Source organism: Acanthaster planci, linkage group LG04 (assembly GCF_054643075.1).
Source record: "Acanthaster planci isolate LZ-2023a linkage group LG04, COTS_SCS, whole genome shotgun sequence".
Taxonomy (NCBI): domain Eukaryota; kingdom Metazoa; phylum Echinodermata; class Asteroidea; order Valvatida; family Acanthasteridae; genus Acanthaster; species Acanthaster planci.
This window is the reverse complement of record NC_141780.1, coordinates 16,967,419-16,982,300: the sequence shown is the minus strand read 5'-3', so window position 1 is coordinate 16,982,300 and position 14,882 is coordinate 16,967,419. Positions and strand designations below refer to the sequence as shown.

At 40.1% G+C, this 14,882-nt stretch overlaps 1 protein-coding gene across 1 annotated transcript in view; it reads left to right on the top strand.

Annotated features, from left to right (window-relative positions):
- Positions 1 to 6,987: 6,987 nt before the first annotated feature.
- Positions 6,988 to 14,882, top strand: part of LOC110974082 (uncharacterized) — a 42,716-nt gene continuing 34,821 nt past the window's right edge. The window contains exon 1 of the mRNA XM_022225434.2: positions 6,988 to 7,111. The gene's annotated coding sequence lies outside the window, so the exon portion shown is untranslated. The remainder of the gene's footprint in view (positions 7,112 to 14,882) is intronic.

The window sequence follows — 14,882 nt, the reverse complement described above, 5'->3', positions numbered from 1 at the left end:
CTTTGAGAACGATTAGTAATAGGGCGTTAAGGTACATAGATAGACCGACCATTCCCTGTATATTTCATGCAAATTACTGAGTGATATGTATTGTGAAAGTTGGGTCAGAAGTAGTGTAGATTTTGTTATCAGAAGCCTGCTTTTGTAAATGTTTAATTACATTTCAGTAACAAAAGGATTTTTAAAAAGACACCCTGAATTGTGTCTGATGACAGGTTTTCCTCCTGATTCTTATGAATTGAAATATGGAAGTTAGAGCAGTAAGACACAAGCACGCTAGCTCGATTAGTCAGGGTAAATGAGTCAATTATGTAAGATCGTGACCTTCAGTAAAATTCGAAATTACCATGGAAACCGAAGTCTCAGTGAGCCGGGTGAGTTTCTTCAGGGCCAGAAGGATCACTGATTCCAGCATTCAAAAACAAAACAGTATTGCTGTCTTCAGCTAACTCCAACTGTACCGCTTTGCCCAAAGTAATAGTTAATGAAGCTTGTTTTTGTGATTTTACAAGATAATCCAATTAATTTTCAATAGATATATATTTTCAATTTTGGATTTATTTCTCACAAAAACAAACTTAAAAACACATAAAAATGCACTACAAAAATTGAACTTGAAAAATATATCTCGTAAAAAAATTGTTTCCCAATATAGAAACAATGTTTCTCAATGTAGATATCACAAGAACGATCTGGAGGAAACTTTGGATTTGAAAAAAATATCCAACGAATATCAAGTATAGAAAAAAATAAACTGCAACAAAACGAACCCTGAATCTATTTAACTTTTTAGAAATATATACTTGATGGCACTACTGGGCTTTCGTAACAAGCAGTCGATTTACTTACTTGCTGCTTTCACGCTATTCATTAGCGGATTACAATTCTAGCCATGCCTTTGAATCATAACCACGAATCAAGAACTTGCATCTTGGCTGTTAGCCTACCCCAAACGTTTCTGAACCCTGACGGGTCTATAAATTCCTGGAACTATACAAAAGTGGGGAGGGGTTCTTTGCCCAAATGGGCACTTGGTGGCGCTGCTCATGGGTATGCTACAATAGAGCCTAAAAGTAAAAGGTAACGCAGCGAGCTTCCGGAACCCTCGCGCGGTCCTCCTATGGGGATTTTACATTGGGCCATCCTATCACGTTTGATAATTTTTGGAAGAATAACTCCTAACTGAAACCACCCCATGAAACACTCATGTTGGGATTTTACTTTCGTCTTCCTCAAGTAGTATTTAGGAAAAGTCACATGGAGATGGGTAAAAACAAATTTTCTTAATGACCTTTCACGTCCGGCGATATCGTACCTAGGTTTCCACTGCCCGTGCTTACGTGAAAACGAGATTGTACAACGTTGAAAAGATTTACCTACTTGCAGTCGATGGGTTCCGGATTCCGTTGAGTTGACATCACGCAGTTGTTGTCAGCAAAGGTTAGATAAAAGATAAGAATCTTTCGCAATTGAATTAGCATACTGCTTTAAGTTTATTATTTAATAATTATCAGACTGTGTAAAATATTTTGATCTGTTTTTATTTCGGCTTTTAACCGACGGCCTATCATAAAATTTGAAAAAGTAAATGTTTATTCGCGTTCGAGACTGCCTCATTGCACTGTTCTTCATGCATTTTAGATTCTCGGAAGTGATGGGTTAATTTTTTTGCAGGATATTTCTCTATTAGGTCAGGTGATTTTTCAGTTTCTATAAATATTGATATACTAGCAAATATTTTCCAAAGCCCCTTTTCTGAGCGGGGGTTTTAAAGAAATAATTGAACAAAAAAATTACAATTTCTAAAATTTTTGGACGTTATTTTTCCTATCCAAGGGTTCTGGAAGTGCGCCGTCAGGGGTTAACTTTCAGGCTCTACGGTTCTACATTATGATGGCAAGGTTGACATGTAAGTATGGCGCTTCACACTCCTTTCTTACGCTTTTCACAATCATTGCTTTGGCTTAATTATATGGCTGGCCGTGGGTACAAAAAACAAAGAATAAATCCACGAGCAGCTATCAAAACACCACATACTACATACTAAATGTTTTTGGAAAAAAATAATGCGCTTGAACAAAAGTTTTCACCAATGAAGGGTAAACCTTTTGCCGACTTTAGCCAACCAAATAAGGTTGTGGTCAACGTTTGTAAATAGAAGAAACTTCTGTTGTGGCCTTGCACCTGGAACTGTCCGACCATGTATCGTGAGACCCCTTATGCAACGAAACCCCGTAATTGTCTACATCAGAATGGTTAACGACCGTGTCAACTTAGAAATGGAGAAACCAGTGGGCAGTTTCACTTTCAGCAAGAAAATTCCCGTGTGTATAGCGTCAGTAATTGCGATGAAAGATAGTAATATTGCGTGGGTTGTTGCACGACGACATCCTTCTCATTCAAGGCCCAGTGTGCCGATTTCAAACCGATCGGCAGAAGTTAAAAGCGGCTAGACTTTTGGACTGTCATCTAAGTGGCCAAGGAGTGTGACGAAGTGATATGGAAACACACTAACGATCCATTAGATATCCATTAGATGAATAACTGTATGCTCAAGTGATATCAGGCAAACTTTGAGCACTTCCGCGTTGGTGGATGGTTGGAGTATACGGGTCTCTCAACATGCCCAGAGGAACACACCCAAGTCTAAATCATTAGCGAAGATGGATGGGATTGTCTGTTTCCCCTTTTCACACTGCAAGGTAAACATGGAGATTTCAGGAGACACAGCTGCTGCAAGATTTAGCAAAGGTCCTCGTTGGCCCCTCTTTTTGCTGAACACTGTCAAAAACATTTCGGGCCTTCAGCAATGAACCACTTATTATTATTTAAAATCAACCCTTCACACCTTTCTCCTGTTCTTAACTACCTTGGTCACGTCAGTTTCGTCTATGAGTTCTTCGCATTTACGTCGCCCTTGAATCTATACCGGGTTATCCTCAGGATCATTTCATTAATCTTTGAGACTACAGTCGCACCTCGGCTGCCTCTCTAACTGATTTTTGTGTGGTATTATTTTCATACATTTATAAGCCCAATTAAAATGATATTCACTAGCAAGTTCAAATCTGAAAATCTTTTTTTTTTTTTGATTGTTGGTTGTTTTCGGGGGTGTTAGCAAAGACTGGAATTTTCTTTAAATCAATTTTTTATGGCCCTTCTTTTAGAAGGAAAGGAAATGAATAAGAGAAAAAGGCCTTTCTCTCATTGGTATTATTTTTCAAATGTTGGTGCCGGTGGGGGAGGGCATGCCCCCATTTCCGCCCCCATCCGTCCTGCTTCAACAAAATCTCAAGTGCGCCGTCAAACGCACTCTAAAAGGCCACATCACGGACTTATAAACACATAGGCCGCCAGTCTTGTGCGTATAACCTTGATTACGAAAAGTATGGACAGACAATGAGCGAAACGACGGACGGCAGCGTGCCCAGTGCGCATTACGCGTATACGCGCAACGCACTTATATTGCCTGTAATTTGTTTACATGTGTTTCAAATTTTACGAAAAATCGAAAAATGACTTCATAGAATTTTATGGCCGGAATTCTTCAACTGTGCGTAAATTCCCTATACCGAGGGGTGAATTTGCCCATAGTTTTGATTTTAGTCGGGCGCCGCGCAGATCAAGGAGAAGCCCAGTAATTTCGAATAGGACCTGCCGGTCTTTGCGTTTAGTGTATATGCCTGTGCGCCACACATTGTTTTTCCTCTAAGTAAAGACGGAATTTAAAGAAAGTTGCTTGTGGGAGTGTGTGCAATTTTCTTACTCGGATTATACTCTCCACAAAAGTCGTATAGTCATCAACAATAGCTAGATGGAAATTAGTTCAAGGCAACGGATACTTTTCATTCCGCAGCAATTACAAATTATTGTAAATTGATTTTTCCTAAACGGTTTTACCACCAGTATTGTTGAAATACAATACGCCTGGATGTTACTATTGTGCGGTTGCTGTTGCCGGCTTTCAAACCTATACTTGTTTCTAAGGTTCAGGCTCTGCTACGTGGGTTTCTTAATTTTACTAAACATGAGACAGGCGTCAGGACAGTGTAATCGACATCTGTGCGGTATGGATTAAAATGCAGTGGAAAACATTTTGCAGTGTCTGGTGAAATGCCATGAAAACAGTCTGATTCCATGCGCTTCTGCCTCGATACCGCTTATGGAAGGACACATTGTTGCAGTCAGCACCATTATTATACGAATGATAAATTTGCTCTTCTGAAAGGGGACAGTGGGCTAAGATGGGACCTTGGGTAAAGGAACCCCTTTTATATTTCAAAAACGGTTTACACTGCCACTTAACGTTGACATTGCAGTGTTATTTATATAATTAATAGAGAATATCAGAGTCGCAACTCATTATTCTGGCCTCAGTGGGAACTAGAAAATAAAATAATATCTCGATTGAAGTTTTTGGACAGCTGTCGTTTTAGGATAACTGGTATAATGCGAGGGATCTTTGGAAAAGTCAGTGGAGCATAATGTTATATTGAATGAGTTAGCTTAAAGGTTGGCTAAGTGTTTTTACAGAGGGGTAAAATTGAAGTGGACACTTATGGTTTATTCTGTACACTGCGTTTCCTTTACAAACAAAAATCTTTGGGGGTAGAACAGAACAAATCGTGGCTAGGTAAACGAATCCTGTTTCGTATCGATTCTTATGACACATAGCGTGTACAAGAAATTTTAATCTGGGCTTTTTATTTCATCGACCTTTTTAGCTCATCATTTTGAATTATTTTAGAGCTGGAGAACTCTTGTCTCCCTTCACAGATCGACCTTTGTCACAAACCAATAAAACTTTCAAAAATAATTAACAAGAAAATTTGGTTTAAAAGAATGGGGAAACTGTTTCCGTAAGAATTTGAACCACAGACTTAGGTTTTAGGTCTATAGTAAAAGTTACACAAGAACGTTTCCGGGTAGAACGGAACACATCGTGATGGGGCAAAACGAAAGCCATTTTGACGGAATGAAGTGAAATTAAAATGAAGTGTTATGGGGTATGCCTCATAATTAGGACGCCGTGATCGAGCAAATTATCACAGCATTGTGACCTTATTACATAGTTGAACCTAGTGTTTTAGTTGTCCCATGTTTATAATTTCTGGATGTGTGACGATGTGTGACAATCATAAGGAGATTAATTTGTTCTTTGAGAAACAAAACGCCTCTTATTTGTTTACCAAAGTGCAGTGTGTTATTAATGTGATGCTTTTATCTGGAGTGGATCACTAATTTCAAAGTGTTATTTACATCACTGGTTCCATCCCACTGTTTAAACTGCTTGAACCGTACACGGTATATTTCGATTGGTCTGATTGCTACCCATCTAAATCTCATGGGATATCTTAAACTGCACGAGTTTACTTGTTACAAAAGAAATAGAGCCAGTGGTAGACCTGCCATTTATAAGAATATCCACCCACTTGATCAGACTAGTAACAAACTTATGATAATAACAACTAACTGTTCCTTTAAAAATTACCAATGCTTCTCTGTTCGAGCACAAAATAAACGAGAAATTCTGAAACTTGATGATGTTACCTTCGGTTTGGATAAAACCAAATGTCAACTCGTCAAACGTTTAATAAAAGGATACTTGTAAATGTCCATCAAAATTTTGTTTTTCATATTTTTGTTTGATTGGGTATGGCAGTAGGCCACCCTAGTGTGCGCGTGTGTGTTATTGAAGCATTCAGAACACGTTCAACATTAACCCCTGGGCCTTACTTATTATATATTTCTTTCAACATTTGAACCCTGCTCTCTTCGTACACATGGACTGGAGTGATATTACTGACAAAACGTCTCCAGTTAACTTGAGGGATTATGAAAAGATCTATTGTTGGACCAACGAACTGCCATACCTTGTTTGAGACATCATTAATCTTATCACAAAATGTGCCCTGATATCTCCCTCGGTTTCTTACAGCAAGAACGTCATCCCGTATTTCATAAAGCAACAAGTTATCAAATAGACATTTCATAACTTCTGCTTTTCCTGAAGCAAAATGTGTAATATGTAATAGGTGATTTCTCATCTCATTTCTCAGGATTTATGAAAACCTAATTTGATACGCTTTGCTTTCATTTGATTGCCTTTGCTAAGACTCATTTGAAAATAAATGTTGCAAAGATCTGAATAGCAGCAATTTTTCTCATTTGAGACGCTTTTCTCTTTCTGCTTTCCAAAAATGAGCCAAGTGCGTAAGCTATCAACAAATAATAGCAGAGGGGCTTTTGCAGACACTCATGTTGAAAGCCGATCGCTTCAGTCGTGCAGCTCGCAGCCATGCTGTATATGTACTTATTTTGCTTTTAATGTAGCATTTTGGCAACAATGATGCACATCCTGTGGATATTAGGCCGCTTACAAATTTACTCCGAGTTTTCTCTTCTACGTGCAGTCTGTGCCGGTTTCAAATTTTGAATAGTTGGCAAGTAAAATTCAAGCCGACGAAAGAAAGAAGAGACTTATGAGAATTGACCTCCGAGTTTCAGCTGATAGGCTTTCAAAATGACGAGGATGCAAGCGTCCCTGAGCACACAATGGTACTTTGATTAGCGAATGAGCAACAATATTACCAATTTGATGCTGCGGGCTACTAATTGCAAGGGCTCCAAACTGCTCAGGAAGAAGTCATGCATTCTAAAACCGAAGTCATGGTCATTCTTTTTCGCTATGATACGTTGTGTTTGCTCGTATTTAAGTCTGAGTCTTCAAAACTGTTCTGGAACCGATTTTTGGCCAGCCATTATTTTTAACCCACTTTCGGGACGTAAGCACGGAGGAGAGAGAAATCAATAATGTTAGATTTCATATGCCGCTCACTGCGTTTGGTTCGATTCATCATAATGAAGGTCCGGCAAGAATGACTGGTCCCCTCCTCAGGGTTTTGCTGAAAAAAAAAACACTTGGGGACAGATTACCAGCGAAATACAAAGCGTTCATAGACACGTGGGGTGGGTCCACTCAATCTGGGCATATAAACGGAGGGCACTGGAATAGCATCGCAAGATCACTCCCGCGTTGAGAACTGGGGCAATCTCTTCGTAGAAGGCATTTGGGATCTGTTCCAAATTTCAAGCCAGGCTTTTTACCCAGGTAAGTGAAAATTCTGCCTAAGCTGCAACAATTTAACATTTGCCTTGCAACAGCTTGGCATTTCAGTCGTCAAACAACACTGAATTTCGAGAAATAGCGAAATTGATAGAAAAATCCAACCGCTCACAAATGAGTAAATGACCACAAATAGTCACATTTTGAAGTAAAAAGCTAACTCGATCGCGACACAAAAAGGTTAGGGTTTATACCATTCATCGGGGCTCTTTTCACTTAGGGGAAAGCCGAGTAAAGTACCATTTATAAGCCCTTGACTACACATGGAAACAACGGGCAGAGACAGAACAATACAGAGAGAACCGATTACGGTATATTCTGCCCTGTGATCTCTCTTACTGGTCTTCATAATTGCGTGGGTGGTAGAAAGGTCTAACTGCCGCTAAACAAAACTTTGTATGCCATTTAAGGAAAATGGCGTGCGTACCACGCATCTGTTCGCTTTTTTGATGTGGTTTGGTGGTAATTCTCTTTCAGCTCGCTACTAGTCGACTGGGGGTTAGGTTGAGGGAACGGGGTAGGAGTGGCTTAGCCGGGGGGGACCGGCAGAATGCACCAGGCTGCACGGAAGAACTTGAGAGAAGAAATTGGACGTTAATAGAAGCAAAATCAGAATGGCAAATGGACGATAAATGCCGAACTTGGAAGATGAAAAAAACTTGATCAATGCATTAAATGCTATCGTCTTTCCATATGCACGTATTTGGTCCGTTCCGATCCACATGCATTTGTCGGATTCCAGTCTTTTGTAAATTCAATGAACACTATCCATAACCTACGTTTAAACCAAAGGAGATCTGAAAACCATTTAAAAGGCACTTCAACCTCTCTCTCTCTTGAATTTTCACAACGTAATTTGGCAATTTAAAAGAGGAAAAAAGTGTAATTTGAGGAGGAGAGCGAAAAAAAGTCTCGCCAGCCTGGTATGGGGGGTTGTTATGATCATTTACAAAGAGGCTGGCCCTAATGGGCGTTACTCCGGTGTCATTTTAAGGCAGCGGTGGGAGGGAGCGAGTTCACCTTGGAGAGTGTTCATTGCTATTTCATGATGCACAAAACCATCGCCACCTGAAGTTGGTGTTCAGCGTTGTGAGTAGGGTGTGCTCGAATTATTGCAACATCGCCACAATTATTATTTTGGTGGGGGGGGGGGGCAAAGGTGACAACTGTCCGATTGCTACTTCAAAGAGGGGACCTAACGGATGGGATTCAGTAGTCATATCGCTTGATACTTTTGTATCTACGTGTTATGTTGGAAGTGTCTGCCGGTGTTTTCATTCTTACCGCAATGTCGTTGCAAAGCTGGGAAGCTCTAAATGGTAGCTGGACTATTTTTAGCTTGAAGTCACCTCAGGTGGCCCCCGTTTTCACTTTCCAGTCATGAATAAATGTATTTGGGGCGGGGGTTTTTCTTCCCACATTTACCAACCCACATCGGTTTGAGAACAGATTCGCTTTTCTAGAGTGCTTCTTCTCCTTTTATGTTCGCAAAAAGCTGACCATGCATCCGTCTAACCACCATCCCTGACCGGTAACTAAATACGCTCAAATACGTCCCGTCAAGAATAGCTTACTCAGTGTGTACAAACACGTTTTGTCGTTTGAGTGGTTTAAACGCGGGCGTAAATCTCAAGTTCGACTCACTGCGTGTCGTCCGCGAACGCCTGTTTAATACCGAGGCCGATCGATATTACATGTACAACAGACAACCATTACTTCGTGTACGCAGCGCGCGGGGTGCGGCGAGGCGCGGCCCAAGCGTACCTGTGGAGCGTGTGTGCCGGGGGTTGGATGCTGGAAAGCGGGAAGCTAGGCCGGTTTGGTTCTCTCACCAGCGCCGGTTCTACTCTTCGTGGGGCAGCTTAAGAATTGAAGTGTTCTCCGGAAGTCACAGGTGTCACGGGCCAGCAAGGCTGATTGAGATTCATTATCCTTGCGTTGGCCTGCATCCAGCCCCCTGCCCGATTGCCTCCTTGTCATCCCCTGTTGGTTTAAATTGATCACAGGCCTGGGCCGTGAGCAACATGGAGGCATTAGGAGACTAGTGATGTACAGCTGTGACTCGTTCACCCACACCCTCCTCTCTCGCGTCATTAGCTTACCAACCTGTAGGCAGCACGTTTACATTACACCTTCATCGGCCTATTTCCTTTTGGTTCATCACAATATTTCAACACCTCAATGATGACAATCATTTTGGGGCATCTGTATCCTTAGAAACTCATTTGACGCGCCAGAGTATACCCACTGTTAACACGTGAATTGTGATCAGAATTAGATCAAAGGCCTCTTTATTGAAATTAAGAAAAGGTTCAAGTCTCTGGATGTAACTCCACTTTATGTTTGACTCTGGGTCGGTTTCTATTCGCTTTGCATAACGGGACACTTCACATCTTTTCTAGTCACGTGACACCGAATTGTGATAGGGATACGGTGAAGCAGATCGCTCCTTTTGATAACTGTTTTCCATCACAAAACCAGTTCAGTGCTGAAATCCATCAGCTGTACACAGAGGGGAAAGACCTAAACAATGGGACAACAATGACAACGACAGAGACGATGGCAGTGACTTCAATACTGATTCTTGCCGGTCCTTGAAGTCGTGTATTCTCTCGAAGGAATGGCTCGTTGTTGGGGGCGCGCTGCGTACTCTGTTTTACATGGACAGTATTTCCGAGTCGAAACACGAGCCTACGATCATGTTCCAGAGCCGTGCCGCCAACTGTGATCAAAACATTGTCTAAAAAATCCTATTTTTCAGTTGGTCCCTCAGAATTCTTTGTAAACAGGAGCAGTTGATACATGTGCAAAACGTGGGTGGACTCATTTCCTGTCAACAACGGGGAAACGCATTTCTGACGTGTGTGAAGTCTGTTAATGTGGGCAGGGATGACCTGTTATCAAAAACAGTGGGGAATTCTCACGGAAAAGTTGCGCATCCGGTATTTGTTGTCTGCCAAACAAATTTCCTAAGACAGCTCTCTTATTCATTAAACCGCTCCGAATGTCTGGAATTCTAGATTTATTTTCGTATAATCCATAAAAATGACGATGTATCCGTATCCAGGTGGCCCAAGACCTTTCACGTAATGAAATTGTGAACTGTCTTGTACCCAAAGCGTTAGAAGCACGTATATACGCAAAAAAATATCGCTCAGTACCAAAGTGAATATGAACTACCAAGAAGTACCGGTAGCTTGTAAATCCATGACATATTGGTCTGTTAACTTGTTTTGGTAAGAAATATAGCATTTTGGTAACAAAATACAGCATTGTTGATATAAATCCAGCTTCCCGAAATTCTGGGGTAAGGGACGAGAAATTCGCCAGCAATAAGTTGACCACTTCGCTTAAAACTTGCTCGCAGATATTAGTCCATTATCTCAGAGACAGTACGTTGCCAAGGGAAAGGGGCGGAGAGGGTTGGAGAGGGGTAGAATGGAATGCCTTGAGAAATGAAGGGCGAAAACAGGACCTCGATGTGGGACCATCGAAGTTGGGACGGCAAGTAGATAAATGCGAAACAGGTGACAGTGAAAATCTATCATGAATGCCAAACTGGAACTGTAAAAATAAACGATAAAAGACCGTCTTAATACAGAATTCCAAAAAGCGGCTGTTGCTTTCTGAGAGTCTTCACAGCCTACTTTTAAAACCTAACCGAAAAGGGACAAAATACAAATAGCAACGGGACAACCAACCCCTGGCCAATTACCTGTTGGGGTCGCTGACTTGACTCACATGTAGTTTGAATATTACGTCAGAATACATGTCTATTTCTACATTCATTGTCACGTATCTGTTCTCACTTTTGTGAACAGGTGAGCGCGCATGTGTTGCGCAATTGAGGTGACGAAATTCGTTGATAAAAATCAAAGACAGTTGACAACTATCACCGGCACACCTTACGTCAGTCTGTGCTGTACTGAATGTTAGTAAAGATAATTCCATCACGTAGAAAATAACTAGTTTTCTTTTTAAAATAAAACTCTTTTTTCTCTCTCAAAAACTCTCAAAACAAGTTGTAGGAATCTCGATCGATATACCCCGAGGATAAGAAAGGTGAAAGTGTCGTTGAAAGTGGTCTCTGAGCAGACGAAGTGTTACAGACATATGGAAAAGACAGGCGTGTTGAGTGTGTTACCTGCAGGAAACGGGCTCTTCCTGCCAAAATACTGGCGGGAAATCAATGGGAATGGGGGTGCAGGGGTGTAAGAACACAACATGAAGAAATGTGCAGCTGCCAAACAAAGTGAAGTATCTCTGGTTAACGCTGGGGCCTACATCTGCGTGTGTACCTGCCCATATCAAACTGTAGCCATGGAACGTACATCAGCTGGATTCGAGCCGATAAATTTGCAGTGAGAGTATTCTTTCTCTCAAAAATTTGTGTTCATCCTTCATTGGCGAAGTCCAGAATATCTTTCCCGGCAATATTTTTGGATTTTATGGTAATTTTAGCCAAGGGCATTATTTTTAACGAGTGATTCGGGCAAAGAAGATAACGAACTCCAATGCATAAGAATAATTCCTGAATAGAATGCAATCATTGAGTACAAAAACTTGGTATTTCAAGTTTTGTCCGACTGTCCCCCACCTATATCTTTCGGCTGTTTCCCCCCATCTGTAGTGAGTTTGTCTGGCCCCAATTGGCTTTGAGACACGTTTTACTTCACGGATGTTGCGAAAAGTTTTTCTACACACAGGTCCATTGGCTATAAATTCAGTCCGCATAGTGTACTCAGTGGCGTATCCAGCTTTTGGTGGGTGTGGGGGAGGGGCAAATTCAAAGCACAAGCACTTTCAGGCTCGTTCAACATGACAAAGGGGGGGGGAAATATAGCCTATTTTTTTGATAAATAAAAATACTGATTAGTTTCTTTCTGTTCACCAATAAAGTAATCTCAGTAAAAAAAAATGTTTTTAACACCGTGGGGGGGGGCTATATACGCCACTGGGCGTATACATGTCTTCCGTCAAAACCATGGCCGCAATAGCTGTATCCAATTTACCCTGTCTCAAAACTCACCCTTTCATGGGTGTTTAGATCCAGATCATCGTTCAATTTATGCCCGGATCAGAAAACAGGTAGTTTAATTCCACATTTGGACCAATATGTACTTCCCAGGTAACTTTACCTGTTACTGTTCAATATTTTTTAACGGATATAATTATTTGGAAACTTCTATTTCTGTACCCTGTTTTCATTGTGTTTTTTTCAAACTGTCTGTAAATAACACATTGTGCTGATTGAAATAATTTCCATTATGTCTGACTGAATAACATTCTGACAAGTCTTCGTGAGTAGTATTGTCAACAGATGGCATCACACAATAAGTATAAAGTCTCAAAGAGCGAAAGTTCCAGCCTTTTACATTTCGCCAAAATATGGAAAGACTGCACTATTGTACTGCACCGTTATTCAATTCCGAACAATCCACATAGAAGGTATTTGTTGACTGCTCCCGGTGAGCGTGTGTTGATTTCCATGGATTTTCATTGTACTGTGCTGATGACTGCTTCGCTGCGCTCCATCACCAATTAAGTCAGGGAAAAGTTCACCAGAGATTAACTAAATTTGCCAGTGAAGTTGAAATTTTCTCATTTTTAGGAGAGGATGGGATGCTTGAAAGATGATATAAATTGCTCTGTGTTTTTTCGTCTGAAATTATTGTTAAGATAATACATCTCTGCGATAATGATCCCAAGCTATTTTAGACCACACCGAGTTATACATATACAATGAATAAAATGTGTTTGTTTTTTAACTCCGCAAATGATTTGGGAACGGCAGATTCTACCGCTGTAATTTTCTCCCAATCTTAGTCTTGATATAAAAGCGATGGAATTAATTTATATTATTTTATTTTTTTTCTGAAATTGCAAGGAAATCCTTTTTACTGAAGATATTTACGTCTTTAAATCAGTCCTTAATTTTGCAAAAGATGAAGTAAAATAAGCCTTAAGCATATTAGCTTTATTTTTGCACGGTTACTCCCAAATCTTTAGACATTTTTTAAAATAGTCAATAGTCTATTCGTTCACACCCCCTAAAGCAGCCCCCTGGACTACCCACAAACTCATCACCCGATACGTCGAATGTCATAACGACACTTGGCTTTTGAATGAACGAGTGTTTGTGGCTGGTCCCAGTCTCTGTGCACCGTCCCTTGGTACCGGCAAAATTCGATTGTTGACGGGAGAGTGCTGATCATAAGACACGGTTGAGTCGGCACGGTTTCATGCGTTAAGGCAGCATAGAGTCCCTGCGTAAGGATAATTGATAGCAGGCCTGGGTGCTGCCCATCTTTTAAAAGAGTCCACATCGGGCACCAGGTATACAACAGCAACATCTGGAACTGGAGGATATGTTCTTTTATGTCAAAACAATTAGGAATTTAATGTAAACAAAGGAAGGAAAATATCTATTGCATTTTCTAAGAACGAGTTCCTAATTAGCACAAATCTTTGCCACATAAAATTAATGTAACTTATTTTTTTGATATCAAAACCTAGACAGATTTGAACGAAATAATTTTCCAAAATGAAGGTTTCATTAGAAGAAAGAGTAAAATTCGAAAATATATTTATATGTTAAGGTGTTTTATTAAAACGTATTATCGCAGCATTAAAAACAAAACAACACAAATTGATAGAAAGAAAGATTATCGATAAGTGATATAAACTTGTCAAAATATCGATTCAAACAAATAAAAAAAAGAAACAAAAATTAAAGTTTTCCTGTACAAGAACCTGTACAGGATTATGTTAATTCTCGAAAGGCAAACCAAATCACGCCCGACAACTGAAAAGCCGGTAGAAGTGAATAAAAACGCAAAATTGTAACATCAGATCAAAAATTCATAAAGAGAAATGAAAAAAGATTAACAGGACTGCCACATCAACAAGTGTAATTTTGGAGTGTTATCGGTGGAAACAACCATATGAAGAATACATGTGACAAACCGTACCGCATGCAGAATCACAAATAAAAACATAGAAATACATTTCCAAAATTCAAACAGCTAAATTAGCATTTTTCATCATTTTGAGAAAGGATGACCTTTACACTTACGCCAAATTATTTCCAGTGGCAGTTTTTCCAACCCCGTCACACGGTCACACCGGACACAAACGTAGCGTTATAACAGATGGGTTTTTACACGTGTTTGGATCCAGGGGCAAAGTATTTATCTCATTTGTCAACAGTGCAAGTTCAATTTGAAAAATCAATTACATGTTGCTCGAGACAGGTTGCCAGTAATTTCCCTCGCGAATATACTTCTGTTCGGCTGATCCTTGGACTTCATAATGAGCTGACGGCTCAACTATGTGGTGCACAGAGAAAGCCTAATCGGAATATGTTGGTCATGAATGCTGACATGTTAAATAACAATTGACGCTTTCATTAATATTAAAACAATATAGGACTTCTGGCCTATACTTTTAATCCAGCATTCAAAATCTATGTCATCTTTGTCGGACTCTAAACCATGAGCAATATGCTGTTACAATTGATGTTCAAGTGACAAAACCTGAAAATTAAAACGGGATTTTATTTTAGAAACGCAAATTGTTTGCCTGAAAATTGTCCTATAGCATTCCATTTAAAAAAGAAAGACGGTGAAAATATCTACTCTGATAGCACGTAATAGAATCTTAATACTTTTCATGGATTTCAATGAATGTCTTTTTTTTTTACCTTTCTATTCAATAGCTTCTCAAATCAAACAAATCCTTGATACAGCCCGTGCAC